The 15,376-nt window shown below is 39.4% G+C and overlaps 1 pseudogene; it reads right to left on the bottom strand.

The window, feature by feature from the left end:
* Positions 1–467: 467 nt before the first annotated feature.
* Positions 468–6,092, bottom strand: LOC102823636 (annotated as a pseudogene).
* Between the last annotated feature and the right edge of the window lie 9,284 nt (positions 6,093–15,376).

The raw sequence follows: 15,376 nt of genomic DNA, 5'->3' as shown, positions 1-15,376 counted from the left end.
TTATTATCAAAGTCATATTCAGTGTCAACAAGATGCCACAACTACAAAAAAATTGCACACATTACAATCTCAAATGCAAACAGTCAAATGGAACCCCAGTCATTAAAAAAGTAATTCTAATCACCCCAGAGACAAACTGAAGTTTTTAAACATCTTTATACATCCAGCCAACAAAGTAAAATGGTTAACAAGAAAAAATACAAATTCTGGTCTTGATGTTTAAAAAAATACAAGGTCTGGTCTTGATGTTTAAAAAAAGGCAACTGCTTAAGCATTTCTATCAATTCGAACATCAATCTTTCCACCACTCAGCTTCATCCATTCATCATCAGCTGCCTCGGGCTACTCAAACTTGACCACACCGCCCACCCCTTGGACTTCCCGTTCTTCATCTTGATGTCTGCGTACAGCACAAGGCCACATTCGTTGAATTTGCCTTTTCCATGCAAAATCAAATAGGAGGTTTCTCACAAAGATGTGGCAGGCCTTCCGGGCCACTTCAAGGGCATGGCCTCCAGCTCCACCACAGAAACCGGCAAAGCTTCCTCCAAAGTTGCCACACCATACTTCATCTCGATGGCACGGTCAAAGCTGGCGCCACCACCACCACCTATGGCCAGGCCCATGAACTCAATGTCAGCGCCCAGAGCAGGGCCCATGGCGGGGCTCATATGCTCTAGGCTTATGCACTCCAGGTTGTTGGTGGCCATGCGCTCCAGGCCAGTGGCCATGTGATACATCACAGGACCCATGCGCTCCACGCTAGCCCCTATTCCTGCGGGCACCATGCATTGCATACTCAGACCCATGTACTCCATGGAAGGGCCCATCCGCTCCACACCAGATCCCATGCCTTCAATGGTCTGGCCTACATGATTGTTGGGCGCGGCCATGAGCTCCAGGTCGAAGCCCGTGCTGGCACTCATGCAATCTACGCCAGAGCCAATGATCTCCATGGTGTGACCCATGTGGTCGATGTTGGAGGCCCTTCAGGCCCACGTGCTCAATGCCAAAGCCCATGCGCACCACAGAGCCCATGGAGTCCATGCCATGGCCCATGCCTGCGCCCATGCGCTTCATGCGCTTCATGCCAGCACACCCAATGGGGTCAATGCAGGGTCCCATCCTGTAGCTCCTGGGACGCTGCCTCCTTCTCTACCTCCTCCCTGCTTTGCCATGAGCGCGCCTCTCTTCAATGTATTACTTGTTGTTGTTATGTACTGTGGAGTTGGTTCTGACTCATAGCGACCCTGTACAGGGCTTCCGAGGCTGTAAATCTTTACGGGAACAGAAAGCCTCATCTTTCTCCCACAGAACAGCTGGTAGTTTTGAACTGCTGACCTTGCAGTTCACAGCCCAATAAGTAACCACTGTGCTACCATCACCTTCATTCTGCCCATGTTCATTCCAATCAGTTTTTATTTGCTCATTTCTTCCAGTCACTTTAGCTTCTCTATGTGGGAAAACAAGTTTCAGAGTCTCATCAAACATCCATTTACTTTCTTTCTTGACATTTAATGATCTTTTGTTTTATTCCTGTATGATGTTCTTGATGTCATCCCATAGCTTTTCTGGTCTTTGGTCATTAGTGTCTAATGTATTAAATCTCTTTTTGAGATGGTCTCTGATTCAGGTGGGATATGTTCAAGTTCACATTTAAGCTTTTAAGGACTTGGTTTAATTTTCTTCATTTTCAGCTTGAACTTGTATATGAGCATTTGATGGTATGTTCTACAGTTGGCCTCTGGCCTCATTTAGGCTGACGATATGGAGCTTTTCCATTGTCTCTTCCCACAGATATAGTCCATTTGATTCCTGAGTCTTCCATTTTATGAGGTCCATGTGTATAGTCACCATTTATGTTGTTTAAAAAAGTTATTTGCAATGAAAAAGTCATTTGTCTTGAAAAATGTTCTTTTTTATTATGAATGCTATGCCATTCCTATTAAATTTGTGGTTCCCAGCACAGTAAACTATATGATTGTAAGATTTAAAGTGGCCACTTTCAGTCCATTTTAGCTCACTTGTTTTAGTTGTTGTTAAGTGCCATGGAGTCAGTTCCTACTCACAGAGACCCTATATAGGGTTTCCAAGGAGCAGCTGGTGGAGTTGAACTGCCGACTTTGTAGTTTGTAGACCAGTGCTAATCCTACAGCCCCACACCATGAGTCTAAATAAGCAATAGATGTAGAAAAAGCATTTGATGAAAACCAATATCCATTTTTGATACAAAAACTTTTTAAATAAAAAAATAAACATTTAGAAAATAAAGAATAGGTCCTCTTGAACCTGATTTAAAAAAAAGTCTCTCTCTAATATCTATAAGAAGCAACATGGATGAACCTTGAAACCATTATGCTGAGTGGAAAAGGCAGATACAACAGGACAAATATAACATGATTCCACTTATATGCAATATCTAGAATGCATAGGGACAGAAAGTAGATTACTGATGACCAGGGAATGGAGAGTGGAAGAAATGGGTATTTATTGCTCAATGAATGTAGTTTCTGTTTGGGGAAATGAAAAAAAAAGTATTGAAAACAACTAGTGGTGGTAATTACACAATGTTGTGTGATTAATACCACTTGAAAATGGTTCAAGTGGCAAATTTTGTGTTATGTGTATTTTACAATGAAAACCAAGCCAATCTACAGTGAACACTATAATTAACAAGAAAATCTAAGGAACCAGACAATGCTGCCTCATCCCTATTGCTTGTATTCACCCTGTACTATTAATGATGCTAACCAGGACAATAAAACTAACAAAACAAGACCTCTACGGTATAGCAATATTCAACTGCTCCTACATTGGCAAAGGGGCAGAGATGAACCAGGAGAGGGAGAACTAGAAATCATGCTAGAGAGAAAACAAGATGTAAGGAAAGTAGGTAGAGATAGCTGATGTTCAAGTCAGGATGAGGCAGCTGAGGTTCCTTAGCCCTCCAGACTTTTATGAGTCAGAACCAGGGAAAGGAAGGACAATGAGGTGAGGGTGTCTGGGAATTGACCTGGTGGGTTTCACAGCTGAGAAGGAAGGGTGTTACCTGCTGTGGCAACACCCTGCCTTCAGCTGAATAATGCCTAGGATATGGATCTTTATACATTTCATTTTGTTTTTGACAACTTCCAATTTTCCTAGATTCATATTTTGTATACTCCATGTCCCAATTATTACTGGATGTTTCCAGCTGTTTCTCCTCATTTTGAGTTGGGCCCCATCATCAAATGAAAGTCCCCATAAACTGCACATCAGTGGAATCATGTAATAAGTACTCTATTTTGTAAGGCGTCTTTACGCATTAGTGTTTTCATATTCATCTACGTTCTTGTGTGTACCAGTAGTTCAGTCCTTTTTATTGCTTACTTTTACAAAAGAATACACTGAAGCTTAGAAAATGATGAAAGTGAAGATGCTCAAACATCATATATCTGTCAAATGTTAGGAAGAATTCAGAGTTATTTCTAAAAAGTAAAATCTTTGAAAATAAATAAGCTTTTCATAAATTGAAATTTATTAGTATATACTAATTTTAAAATTTTTTTATTTTTTAAGGTTTTTTTGTGTGGATTGAGTGAAAGTTTACAGGACAGATTATCCATTTTTCATTCAACAAATCATACAACTTGTTTCAGTACAATGATTTTAATCCCCTCCATGTACCATCAGTTAATAGCACTTCTTTCTATTCATTTTAGCTCTTTTTTAAAACAAACAAACAAACAAACAAAAAAACCACTCAGGCATATATAATAATTTACACCTCTAAAGGGTACATTCTGCAAGTCTGCCTCCTGGCTACCAGCTCTTATTCCCTCTCTTCCCATGAATCTAGAGGCCTCAGCCACTCCCCCTCTCCATGTCCCCATCTCTGCCTCTGTTTCTGGTGCTGCTGCTTCTCTGGATAAGGTCCCGCCTTCTGCTTGTGTTCTTCTCTCTTGGTGGTCCTAGTGTCCTCTGTTTCTGGACTATAAGATTAACCACTCCCTGTTTTTGTTACAAAACATCTGCCTTTACAAGTGTGACACTCACAATTAGTCATGGTAACAATTATTCATACAAATCTTATCCCCATCTCTTTTCACCAGACCCATCCAGACAAGATGAAAACTATTCAATGGGGACTCTTTTTCTCCCCCTCCCCCACACACTTTTAAACTAAATTCCCTCTTGAAACTTTGTAAGCCAGTCACTTCATGCCTTTATCGCCCCCTTATTTTACGTACCCAATGTCTAAGTTGTCCATCCCTATCTACCTTGTGTACTGAGTGGATAGCGTTGATACTGGAAGACTCCTTCCCTCTCTGTTGGTATTTAGAGTTACTACTGCCATGAGTATAGGTCAGGTTCATCAAATTGTAGTAATTTACCCTTGTTTCCTTTATCAAAGAAAAGAAAAAAATCTTTTTGTTGTTGTAATCTTCTAGTCAAGTTCTGATTATCAAGCCATTGAGGCTAGGTCAAATGGGTAGTGTCTGCAAGTTTGGATGTTCTTGTGCATCTTCCCTCACTTCATATCAGCTGGATGCTTTACTGTCAGCTCTAGCCCTCTATGACTATGTCCTTGTCCATGGGCTCAAGTGTCCTCAGGTCTCACCACACTTTGGACCAACCATCCCTTCCTCTTCTCTCTCTCATCTCCAGGTCAACAATAGTCAATGGACTATGGTTGAAATCAACCCATTTCTTCATTGCTGTCTTTCCCCTTCTTCCACTCACCAGTAGACCAATGTGGTAGCCAGCAAGTTTACATGCCTGTTCATATGGTCCTTTTGAGTTTCGATCTTAGAGGGGAGTTTGTCCTGAAGGAACTTGATTGCTTGCCTTGATGGCTGCCTGGCGAACAGCTTGCTTATTCTTGTAGTAGCCAGTCATTCTGACATTTTTGATTTGGGTTTTTCCTGATGATCTTTCTTTGAAGATGCATCTTCTGTCGTGCTAGCTATTCCAGGCTGGTCTGCTTGTCTTTTTTAGTGGGAATTTCCCACTTCAGAAGGTTCTGGATGGGACTCAGGATTCCACCTAAGGTCCTATTCTCTGCAAGGCTCCACAAGAGGCCTATTTCACTGGGCAAGTTCTCGAACCCCTTTTAAGTATTCCAATCAGTTATAGGCTGAAGACGGGCTTACAAGATTTCTGTAATCATGTTTCCCAACATTCCTTTCTATCCCACTCAAATGTCTATTTTACAATAGTAGGCAAGGGAAACCAATATTCATAAGACAGTCAAGCATCCTAGTATTATTTCCTCTCTTCAAACTGTGTCTAGATCCCTGTATCCCAGAGCCCTGTTGTTCAAAGGTTGAACAAGAATCACTATTTACTTCTGCTCCACTTAGGCCATGCAAACCTGTTTCAGTGTTCCCCTATCTATCTTGTTCTTCTACCTCCTCCCCACTTCTTGTATTGCCCTCCCCAACACCCAAACTAAACCACCCATCCCAACCCCACTGTTGCAGTTACCTTATATTCCATTAACTCTTCTCTCCATTTAAGACAGTCTATTTTATCCAGTAATCTATCTGACCTTCCTACCACCTGGGTCTTTGTTCCTCTGTGTTTACCTTCTTTCACATTGTAATTGTTTTCATCATAGACTGACCTCCCAGATCCTCTGTTCTTATAATTTTATTCTGTTCTCAACTCTTCCATTTGTCAATTAAGTTCAGGGTAATACTGCCACATATGTCATTCTCTGGTTGTTGTCTTTTCTTCTTGGTTCTCAGTCTACAGAACTTCCTTTAGGATGTTTTTCATAGCAGGGTTAACTTTAGAAAAATCCCTTAGCTTCTGCTTATCCTGGAATGTTTTGATTATGCCATCACATTTGATTGCAGCTTTGCTGGGTAGAGGATTCTTGGGTGGCATTGTTTTTATTTTCAGGGTTTTATATATGTCTCCTCATTGCTTTCTTGTCTGCATGGTTTCTGTTGAGAGATCTGAGTTTACCCTGATTTGCTTGCCTTTGTATGTTACACTTCTCTTTTCCCTAGCTGCTTTCAGTATTTTGTCCATATCTTTGATTTTGGAGAGCATTTTTATTATATGTCTTGGTAATTTTCTTTGAGTCTATCTTACCTGGGGTTCATTGAGCTTCTTGAATGCTTATCATTTGATTTTACAGGATATTAGGGAAATTTTCTTCCAGAAGTTCTTCAACTATCTCTTCTGTGGACTTATGTGATTGTTTCTGTTCCAGAATGCCAATAATTCTTAAGTTATTCCTCTTCATGTTGTCCAATATGAATCTTAGGCCTTCTTCAGATTTTTTAAAATCCTTTTTTTGTTTGCTTTTCTATCTTAGTAGGGTTGAGAGATTTATCATCTAGCTCACTAGTTCTGGCTTCTATCTTTTCAATTGTACACCTTTGCCTTTTCAGTGTATTGTCCACTTCTAATATTCTGTTATTAATCATTTGGACCTCTTTCTGTAGGCTTTGAATTGTTTCCAATGCTATATCTATCTTATTTGTTTGTTCCTGTAGCACTTTCCTGACTTCTTCCTTATTTTTCTCAACTCCATTGTATAGTGTTTTGATACATTTTGTAACCATTTTTCTGAATTCCTTCTAAGGCAGTTCCAAAGCCTGCCTTTCTTCTGGTATGGAGTGTAGGTCTACTTCCAGCTCATTTGCCTCAGTCACTTTATCTCATTTCTGGACATGTGCTGATATGGTCATCTGTTTCTGATATTTGGGCATATTTGGGAGTTATTTGTGATCTTAATACTTAGATGGGTGTGTATTTTCGTATTTTTATGCATTCTGATTGCCTCCAGGCAGATGTGATAAGGAAATGGGCTTCCCTTTTACTCTTCTTCATGAGAAATTTAAAGATGCCACTGTTGGTCATTATGACATAACCCAGGATTTAATTTTCAGCCTATTTCCTTTTTAGTCTGCCTGTCCCACTCTACAGGACTTTTTCCTAGTGATAAACAGTTCCATGCCACTGTGGCCAGTTTGTACTGCTATTTGGTTTTAAGTGGAAACTGTCACTTTAAAATTTTGAGATCTGTGCACATGTGTAGTAGAACCCAGTGGGGGTGGGGTGTCCACTTGCTCAGGCACCCCTCTAGTCACCTGAATGGAGGTGTGTAGCCAGTGAGCAACCAATAAACAGATACAAAAAAATAAGTTTCCACACCTTTTTCTCCGTGGGTCTGTCAGGTGTCTGTGGCTGCTCTGATCCTTCCCTCTCTTGGTCTCACCCAAGATGGTGGCTCCAGGAGCAGCTGAGAGTCTTGAATTAGAAAGCACTGGATTTCTTGCTTCTGCTACAAATTCCCCTAGCTATAAGCCTTCCAACCTTGTAAATATTCTTTTATATGTGGTTCAGACTTCTGGCACCATCCCCTGATCCTGTTTGGTCTGGTATTCTGTGTTGTTGCTGACGGAGCTCCTCATTGCACTTCTACCCAATCTACCATCCTTTTTGTTCTCCAGTATATAGTAGTTTAAGTGGTTCCACAATCCATACTCATGGAAGCAGCAATCAAGAAATTAAATGCTGTATTAAATTAGACAAATCTGCTGCAAAAGACCTATGTTTAAGAGTAGTGATGTCATTTTGAAAACTAGGGTGCAGCTTATCCAAGTTTTTTCAATCATTTTATGTACCTATGAAAGCTGGACAATTAATAAGGAAGATTGGAGAAGAATGGTTATATTTGTTGGTGAAGAATATTTAAAGTACCATGGACAAAGAAAAGAACAAACCAATCTATTTTGGAAGAAGTAGAGCTGATTGCTCCTTAGAAGAGAGGATGGTAAGAGTTCATCTTTCAAATCCTAGACATGTTGTCAGAAGGGTCTAGTCCCTGGAAGACATCATACTTGTTAAAATGGAGGGTCAATGAAAAATAATTAACCCACAAATAAGATGGAGTGATAATAAGGTAGCACAAATGGGCTCAAACACGTAATTTTGAGTATGGTGCAGCCTCGGGCACTGTTTCATTCTGTTGTACATAGGGTAGCTATGAGGCAGAACCAATGTGGTGGCTTCTAACAACTAATTTTGGTAAATATATATTAAAGATTGAAGCTTCTACTCCAAAACATGTTGAATCCTTTGTATCTGTGGATGTGATTCTGTTTGGAAATAATGGTTTTCTTTTGTTGTTAATGAGACCCTATTAGTATAATAATGAGACTATGAAACTTGCTCTCCAGCACACAGATGCTAAAGCAAATGGAGAAAATGAGAAAGTAAAAGAGCTGACTAGAAAGTTTCAAAGGTCAGCGCAAGGAGAAAAAGTCAAATACTATAATGAAATGTGCAAAGACCTGGAGTTAGAAAACTAAAAGGGAAGAACACACTCAGCATTACTCAAGCTGATGGAACTGAAGAAAAAATTCAAGTGTCAACTTGAAATATTGAAGGATTATATGAGCAGATTATTGAATGATGCAGAACTCATCAAAAGAAGTTGAAAAGAATACAGAGTCACTGTACCAAAAAGAGATGGTCAATGTTCAACCATTTCAAGAGGTAGCATATGACCAACAGCCAATGATGCTAATGGAAGAAGTCCAAAGTGCATTGAAGGCATTGGCAAAGAACAAGGCACCAGGAATTGATAGACTACAAATTGAAATCTTTCAACTAACTGATGCAGAACTGTAGGCACTCACTCATCTATGCCAAGAAATTTGGAAGACAGCAACGTGGCCAACTGACTGGAAGAGATTAATATTTGTGCCATTCCAAAAAAGAAAGTGGAAATCATGGTACAACATCAGTAATATCCCATGCAGGCAATTTTTGCTAAAGAGAAATTAAAATGGCTGCAAGCATACATTGACAAAGAACTTCCAAAGGTTCAAGCCAGATTCAGAATAAGACATGGAATGAGGGATATCATTGCTGATGTCAAACAGATCTTGGCTGAAAGTATCTAATACCAGAAATATGTTTACATGTGCTTTATTGACTTTGCAAAGACTTTTGATTGTGTGGATCATGACAAGCTATGAACAGCATTACAGAAAATAAGTATTCCAAAACACTTAATTGAGCTCACTAGGAACTTGTACATAGATCAAGAGGCAATTGTTCGAACAGAACAAGGGAACACTGAATGGTTTAAAATTAGGAAAGGTGTGCACCAGCATTGTATTCTTTCACCATATTTATTCAATCTGTATGCTGAACAAAGAATCTGAGAAACTGAATTATATGAAGGAAAATTGGCATGAGGATTGGAGGAAGACTCATTAATAACCTGTGATAAGCATATGATACAACCTTGCATGCTGAAAGTAAAGAGTACCTTAAATACCTAGTTGATGAAGATCAAAGACCACAGCCTTCAGTTTGGTTTGCCCCTCAATGCAAAGAAAACAAAAGTCTTCACCACTGGACCCATAAATAACATCATGCTAAATGGAGAAAAGATTGAAGTTGTCAAAGACTTCATTTTACTTGGGTCCTCTATCAACATTCATGGAATAGCAGTCAAGAAATCAAATGACATATTGCATTAGGCAAATCTGCTGCACAAGACCTCTTTAAAGTGTTCAGGAGCCAAGATACCAGTTTGAGGACTAAGGTGTGCCTGGTGTAATCCATGATATTTTCAGTAACCTCATATGCATGTGAAAGTTGGACAATGAATAAGAAACACTATAGAAGAATTGCTGCATTTGAATTATGGTGTTGGAGAATATTAAAAGCACCATGGATTGCCAAAAGAACAAAACAATCTGCGTTGGAAGTACAACCTGAATGCTCCCTGGAAGCCAGGATTGCCAGACTTCATTTCTCATACTTCAGACATATTATCAGGAGGGACCAGTCCCTAGAGAAGGATATCATGTTTGGTAAAATGGAGGGCTGGATTAAAAGAGGAAAACCCCCAATGAATTGGATTAGCACAGTGGCAGCAGCGAGGGATTCAAATGTAGCAACGATTGTGAGTTTGGCGCAGGATCAGGCAGTGTTTCGTTCTGTTGTGTATAGGGTCCCTATGAGTTGGTACTGACTTGATGGCACCTAACAACAATAAATTTGTATAGGGTGGATTGTAAACCTAATCACCTCTGAGTTATAAAAAGACGAGAATAGACAAAGAAATACATAGGTAGATGCAATGTGAGGATAACTACATCACAGAGAACCAAGGAATACTTAGGGGTCACTGTGCAAAGAAAACACCACAAAGACCCTGATTTGGAGGGTAAGAAATGTGATAAAATAAACTTCTGTTAATCTAGATCACCCACTTGTTGTATTTTCGCTAGGACAGCACTAGGTAATTAAGGTATCGATTAGGTTTATTACATCTAAAAGCAAACTAATTTAGGAAATATTTGTATTTCTTTTAAACTTTTTATTTTGATTTGGATGAAAGTTTGTAGTACAAATGAGTTTTCCACCTAACAATTCATGCACCTATTGATTCATGACACTGAAATTCCAAGAATGTAACAACATACACTCTTCCCACTTTTTCCCTGTTTACTGTTTTCATTTGTCTGTCTTTTCTCTCGCTTCTGAGTTTTATCCCTGGGAAAATGCTGCCTTTTGCATCTCATATGGTTGATTGTTCTGAGTGCACATCTTCCTAGTGTTATTGTTCATCTTAAAGGTCTCTATTTATCATTTGGCTGTAAATTGAGACACAAGGTGAGTTCGGTTCCATTTGTGGAGGATGACGAAGGACCATAGTCTCTGGGGTTCTACTAGTCTTTATCAGACCAGTAAGCCTGGTCTTTTCTTTTCTTTTTTAATTTTCAGTTTTGTTCCACATTTTTCTCTGAGCCTACCTAGGATCTCCTTCTCATAGTGACCATATGTACAATATAATGAAACACTGGCCAATCCAGCCCTATCTAGACACCCTTTCAGAGCAGTCACTAGTGGTAGCTAGGCATCATCTAATTCTGGTCTCAGGGCCATGGAGGCTGGAATACATATGATCCATTATTCCTTTGGACTAATTCTTTCTTTGCATCTTTTATCTTCATCACTATTCTGTGCTCCGGACAGGTAGAGATCAATAGTTGCATCTTAGATGGTTGTTCACAGGCTTTTAAGACTCCGGTCACTATTTAGAAAAGAGCATGCAGAGCATTGTCTTTGTGAAGTGTATTATCCCAGCTGAAGATGGTGTCCCCCAAGATTATGGTCCTGAGCCCCGAGGTCCAGTGACTTGTTCCTAATGGTGATTTTGTTTGTTTGTTTGTTTTTGTGGCTTAGAATTTTTCATAATTTTGCTACCTGTATGCTCTAGTCTACTGTATTCATGGATGTATTTACACTATATATAAATACATATATAGAAACATCCTATCAAACCTATATATATATATTCATGGGTCTTATTTCTCTTTTCACTCTTGTTCAACTTAAGTGTCTATGTTTATACTTTTAGATTTCTGTCATTACAGGATTGAATATTTAATATTTTTACTTCTGTTGTCTTTATAAAACATTGAAAAATACTATTTACTTTTATATTTAAAATTAAATATGAAATCTTTCATGGTCATAATGACATCTACTGGAAATCTGGATTAATTACAGTTAATAATTACAAATTATGGTAATTCCAGAACACTTCATTGTGCTCATGTGGATCCCATACATAGATCAAAATGTAGTCATTGGAAAACAGGATACTGAATGATTTAAAACCAGGAAAGGTGTGCATCAAGGTTGTATCCTTTCACTATATTTATTCAATCTGCATGTTGAGCAAAGAATTCAAGAACCTAGACTATATGAAGAACACAGCATCAGGATTGGAGATGCAATATGCAGATGATACAACCTTGCTTGCTGAAAGTGAAGAGGACTTGAAACACTGATGATCAAAAGGTTACAGCCTACAGCATTCATTATACTTCATTGTAAAGAAAACAAAAACTCTCACAGCTGGACCAATAAGCAACAAAATAATAAACAAAATATTGAAGTTGTCAAGGATTTCATTTTAGTTGGAGCCACAATCAACACCCCTGGAAGCAGAAGTTAAGAAATAAAACAATGTATTTTGCCTTGTGCAAATACTGCAATAGACGTCTTTTAAGTGTCAAAGAACAAAGATGTCATTTTGAAGACTAAGGTATTCTTGACCAAAGGGGCATGGTATATATATATATTATTTTTTGTGTGAATTGAGTGAAGGATTATGGACAAGATCATTTTACATTCAACAAATCATACACTTTGTTTCGTGTCAATGAGTGCATTGCCCTCCATGCAACAACAGTTATCCAGTTATCCTCCTGCCTCCCTGTGGTTGCCCATGTACAAATATCCTCTTTGAAACATATATATGCATATATGTATGTATGTGTGTGTGTGTATGTATATATATATATGCATGTCATGGTGTTTTCAGTCACCTCATAGCATGCCAAATGAAAGCTGGAACAAGGACAACTGCAGAAGAGTTCATGTATATGAAACATAATGTTGAATATACCATAAATATAACATGGCCTGCCAGAAAAGTGAGCAAATCTCTCTTTGAAGAATTATAGTCAGAATGCTCTTTAGAAGTAAAGATGGCAAGACTTGGTCTAATGTACTTTGGACAGGTTATTAAAAGAGACTAGTCCCTGGGGAAGTACATCATGCTTGGTAAATTGAAGGGTCAGTGAAAATGAAATGGACACAATTATTGCAACAGTGGACTCAGGAAAGATTGTAAGGATGGCACAGGACTAGCCAGTGTTTCATTTTGTTGTACATAAGGTCACTATGAGTTGGAACTGACTCTATGGCACCTAACAACAAGTCATTAAGAGGTAATTTTAAACTCACCTAACTGCACCAAATGCCATCATCATTAATAAACTCAGCTAAAATAAAATTGGAGTCCTGGTGTGGCACTCTGAGATAAGCACTGGACTACTAACTACAAGGTTGGTGGTTGTAGTGCCTTGAATTTACTTGAGTTATTGTGGAATCCTGAGCACCATGCAGAATTTTCAGAGTTGGGATATTTTGCACTTGAAAAGACATGCAGACTCACTCAGAACTGAGAACACAGGAGATTCATAATTCAAAGAAAGACTTACAGAAAAAAAAAAAAAAAAAAAAAAAAAAAGTGGACTGTTTGGGTTCTTGAGTTTCAAGCAAGCTGTTTGCCATGGAGGCATTAAGGCAAGAAAGTCCATGCCCAATGAGAGAAAAATCCCTTTCTAGGACTAAAAGTTGAAGAGCCGGTGAGCAGGTCACTGGTGACCACCTTGGTTTACTTGTGAAATAGGGAAATGAAGCATTGAAGACACAGACTAAATTTGGACATATTCCACTGGCACCTGCTTATGTTGAGATGAGATAGAGAAGAGGAAGGGCTGGCCAGTCTCAGCTTAGGGAGTTGTATGAACTCCTGAACCCATAGGCACTGACTTAGCCCATGTGGCCTAGGACCAAGAGTGAAGGAGACAGCTGGTCTGAAGTGCAGGGATGTTTGTGTGAACTCCGAACTTGCAGTTGATACCCATTTGACCTAGCTTGGATGGCTAGAGCTGAGTTGTAACCAGAACCTGACCAGATGAAGATAAAGACATATGATACTATTTGCAAGTATAAATCTCTACAATTTTATGGAATTGTACATTCAACTGCTTATGGATGCAGTTGCTCAAAATTCCAACCAGAATGGAAATTTCTGCAGATCAAGGACATGCCTGTCTCCTCAGTGTATGGGGTTGATGCTGGTAAGTGCTGTCGAGTTGATTCTGACTCATAGCAACTGTGCATAAGGTTTCTGAGCAGCAGCTGGTGGGCTTGAACTGCTGACCATGTGGTACATAGTCCAGTGCTGATCCTACAGCACCATACCAGGAGTACATACTGGGTTGATAGTGACAGGCAATTTAGACACTAACTATCAAAAATGAGGAGTTATAAAGACTGGACCACAAGGTTATTCTGAATCACAAGGTCAGTGGTTCAAATTCACCAGCCACTCCTTGGAAACCCTATACAGGGTCACTGTGAGTCACAACTGTCTTCCAGCACTTAACAAGAAATGCATGAAGTGGTTGTCTTGCGAGCTTTCATGGTTGTACTTAGTCTTAAAGTGGGGAGAGGAGGCCAGGGAGAATCCCTACTGAATACTTCCCTCCTTTCCAGAGGGTTTGGTGAAGAGAGAGTGGGGAAAATGCTGAGAGGATTTTATTATTCCAATAGTAATTGTTAACATGATTAATTGTGACTCTTAAAACTGTAATCGTAGATATATAACTGAAAGGGAGGTGTTGATCCTTCATTTATGAAAGTTAATAACTAGAAAAGCCAGGAGGTGGCCTGTGGTGCTTTGACTTTACTTGATACGGCTTTTCTATTCAGTCTTCTTTATTCCCACCAGGTAATTGGGTGGGACCTTACAAATAAGTCATACAAGACTCTAAGGTCAGGATTGGTTAGTTTTCCCCTTCAGCTAGGTTTAAAAGAAGCCATCTCAGAAGCAGCAAAGGAAGATCCAGGACCATCTAAAAGGAAGAGCATCAAGTGGAGTTTGAGATCCCTACCTAGAGAAACAAGGATGGCAGAGGTGGTGAACTCTTCATGTTGGTATGAAGACAGAACATCTACTGGCTCTAGGCCCATAGACTGAGTACCTAAGGGCAAGAGACTGGCTTGAAGAACATGCCCTTTGGTCATTCACTAACTAGCTAAAGAGTTTTGTAACACTTGCCCAAGCAGGACAGAGACCAAGAGACCACAAAGCTGAGAGGCCAAAGACAAGAGGGGGCATGCCTTCAGTATGGCAGACAAAGAGGTGTTCCTGATGGGAGAACTGCTGCGAACTGAGCTGGTTTTGATCCAGAATTGTAGCCTGTTCAGTTCTGTAGTAAACCCCATAATCATGAGTATTGTTATGAGTTTTGTGTGGCCATTACAATGGATTATGAAGCTCAGATGTGAAGCAGAAAGTAATGTGGGAGAAATGGTTAATATCAGAATAGAGTAAAGAATTTGTAGGATGGAAGCATAGGTCTGAACTTGACTTCATAGGAATCACTCTTGGAATGATTTTGAGTCTGATTATCTTTATCCCTTGTGAAGCCAGAGGAAGTCAGACATGATCCCCACATGGTCTTTTTAGTGGTTCAAATCTACCAACTGATCCTTGGAAACCCTATACAGGTTCATTGTAAGTCAGAAACGACTTTAAAGCACTTAACAACAACAAAATGAAATTAGTTTATAGTCAATATATTTACATTAATTTTTTAATATGTGTAATGTCTCTGTAGAAACTTGTTGTGGTCAGGTGTGATCGAGTTGGTACCGACTCATAGCAACCCTATGCCCAACAGAACGAAACACTGCCCAGACCTGGGCCAGCCTCACAATTGTTGCCACACTTGAGCACATTGATGCTGCCACTTTGCTAATCCATCTCGTT

The sequence above is a fragment of the Chrysochloris asiatica genome, unplaced genomic scaffold (genome assembly GCF_000296735.1).
Source record: "Chrysochloris asiatica unplaced genomic scaffold, ChrAsi1.0 scaffold00009, whole genome shotgun sequence".
NCBI classification, from domain to species: domain Eukaryota; kingdom Metazoa; phylum Chordata; class Mammalia; order Afrosoricida; family Chrysochloridae; genus Chrysochloris; species Chrysochloris asiatica.
Note: the sequence above shows the minus strand (reverse complement) of the source record. Positions and strands in the feature narration are given on the sequence as shown.